The following is a 3,184-nucleotide window of genomic DNA, read 5'->3' on the forward strand; positions in this document are numbered from 1 at the left end:
TCCAACATGTCTTCCCTAGTGGGTCACCCAGGAAACGCCAGTAGAGGAGTGGGAAACGGAGGCAGGGCAGGGCAGGAAGTCTATACAATGTATCTCATCAAGGAAGTCGCCACTGTGGGAAACTGGCATTCAATCTCGCTTGGAGAACCCTGAGAAACACCCCAAAGGGCAAGGGAGCTGGGGTATGAATACACCAGGTCCTAGCAGTTAATGGTTGAGGGCTTCTCTCAAGGGACCTGAGTTCCATGGCACTTCCAGTCTGCCACACTTATGGCCAGAGTGGGCTCTGGTGGCCAGAGAGCTCTAGGACCGGAAGTGGAAGCCAGGGAGCCTGTGTGGAGACATAAGGGTTTAGGGGATGTGGGCAGGACATCAAGGACTGCCACAGTGTCTACTTCCCTTTCTTCCTCTTTTTTTTAAATAAACAACTTTATCGAGGTCTAAGTTATAGACCATAACATTTCCCTCTGTTAATTTTACAATTTAACAACTTTTAGCAAATTTGCCCACTTGTGTGACCATGGCCATAACCTATTTTCAGAACATTTTTATCGCACCAGTAAGATCCCACATGCCCGTTTACAGTTAATCCCAGTTCCCACTCTCACCGCCTGGCAACCACTCCTCTACTTTCTGTCTCTATGGATTTACCTTTTCTGGACATTTTACGTAAATGGAATCATTCATCATGTGATTTTTCTGTGTCAATGAGAAGGTCCCTCTCCAAATGGCTCGGGTTGCAGAAAGGAAGTAAAAGCAAGATGGGTGAGTGCCTAGCAAGTAACTTTTTAGTGTGTGAGATGGGGACATTCTAGACAAAGCAACCAATGGTGGCTTACAATTGACAATTAAGGGTCACTCCATGCTTGGCTTAGAGTTCCATCTTCCCCAGGAAACATTTGCTTTTGAGTCGATGTATTTTAAAGACATCTTTTCAACACAAAGGATGGGCAGGAAGCAAGCTGCTGGGTAAGGGACCTTGAAGCCCATTAACCCATTAACCTCAGCACTGAAATGAATGGGACCCACTCAGGGACTCTTGTATTGTTCATGTCAGTTTCCGATGGTCTTGGGAGCTGAAGAGGCTTAGTCTTTGGAAGTGATGCTGTCCAGAGGGATCTTGGGTTATCTGGTCTGCCAATCACTTTGCAGTTTCCTTCCTGTCTTCATAGAAGTGAATAAAATAGAAAAAACCTTGATGGAGGACAACAAAGGGAGCACAACTGGCCAACTGGTCAACCACAGTCTGCATCCTGCAGAACTGCCGCCTCAGGGCCTGAGACCTCCTGCCCTCCCTTGTGTCTGTTGGGTAAACTGGTTACAGTTCCCCACACACGGGGGCATAATTGGCCCATGACTAACTGTCTGCGGTGACAACCGCTGATAAACGCAAATGGGTTAGGATGTGGGATGTGGTCCACACCATCTCACCCAAAGCAGACTCTGACCTTGCTGCTGAAGGTCATTTTCTCCGAGCTGCTCCTGCTCCTTGATTCTGGACCAGCCCACGGAGTGGGAGCTTGACTGTTGTCCTTTTTGGGATTCCTGTCATGTACTATTTAGAAACACTCCTTTTTCTCCTTCGCATTATGAATGGATTGAGAAATAGGCACAAGAAGAAATAGCTAACTAAAATATCAGCCTTAGCGTTGGCAATCCAGGCTGGAAGGTATGGCTTGGAGCTATGACCACAGTGGGGCTCCCTGGTGTCTGCCCCTGAGCATGGATCCTAGGATCCAGTAAAGAGGAGCAGCAGGAAAGCAGAACACTTACCCAGCAGCTGCAACGGAACTGTGCTGGGCCCCAGGGGTGGGGACAGAGAGAGGTGGACATCCTCTCCTGTTTCCACAAGGCCAGCCCCACGCCCTGACCCCCGTATGCTGATTCCATTTAAGACACCCTCATCCAGGGAGAAGGCCAGTACCCCAAAAGAAAGCCCCTTGGGCAGAGCTCAACCATCCGCAGATCCCAGCTTCTCAATCCTGCCAACCAGACATGTTATTTCTCCCCTCTTGGAAAGGCGGGAGGGCTCAGATGGATGGAAGGATAGACACGTCCTTTCCAATAATTCCAGTGGTGGGCATGGGGGTGGAAATTGCTTTTCTTTGGGCTAATAAAAATGTTAGATTAGAAGGGAAAAGATTTGCCCTACAGTCCCTGTCAATATAACTTTCTGCCTTATGTCTCTTCAATTCTCTCTTTCTCTCTCTCACACACACACTCCTCCCCATGAGTTAAAGGACTTCTTTGGATTCTGGTCCTTTTAAGATGATAATTAATTTCTCTAAATCTTGGTTTCTCCAAATATAAATTGAGGGACTGTTTCAGCCTCATTTTCCCATGACTCCAGAATCTATAGGAACTTTATTTCAGTCAGAAGGAATTTTCTGAAGAAAGGCTTCATCAGCTGAAGATTGTACCCCTTAAAAATACCCTCTCCCCGTCTGCTGGCACTTCCAGCAAACATGTAGCATAGAACTTGCAAACTCATGTCTACAGGGCCCCGGCAGGTTACAAAAGTGAGTTAAAGGGGCCAGTTGTAGGACAAAAGGGAGAGGTGGGGACTGCGGTGAACTGGAGAGCAAAGGCTGCCCAGTTCTAGGTAATTTCTGTTGTGCAAAAATGAGGTGTCTCATTGCCCAATTTCCTTATATTTCAAGAGAAGGAAGACATTGGCATTTATTTTTGTGGGCAAAATCCCCAGATTTTTAAAACCTGGCTCAGTTTTTAAAAACACTGCTTAGACCAAATAAAATGTATCTGCCAGCTCCATTTAGCCCACGGTCGGTCACACACGATTCTGGTCTGCAGTGGCCATGTGGATGGCGACTTTCTTACGTCTAGGACCAGCTGTAGTAGGAAAAGTAGATGCTTACGGTGTGAGCATCAGTGAGGATCAGCAGCTCCCCAGTTTCCTCTGTACTGCCTGTAGTGGTGTCTCAAATTCCACCACTAGGAATGTATTCCCTAATCCTCAGGGATCATCCTCGTCCAGAGACCCCCAGGAGGCTGCAAATGTCCCTGGGAGAAGTCCCACACATAACATTGTGCAACCAGCTTCCGGGGGCTGATCTTGCTCTCCCCCACTGCCCACCTTAGAAACAGTCAGCATGTCAGCACATCCCCTCTGACCCGTAGACCCTTCAAAGCATTGATGAGTGACCGATTCTACTGCAGTTTTCTT

This window comes from Equus przewalskii, chromosome 12 (genome assembly GCF_037783145.1).
Source record: "Equus przewalskii isolate Varuska chromosome 12, EquPr2, whole genome shotgun sequence".
In the NCBI taxonomy this organism is placed as follows: domain Eukaryota; kingdom Metazoa; phylum Chordata; class Mammalia; order Perissodactyla; family Equidae; genus Equus; species Equus przewalskii.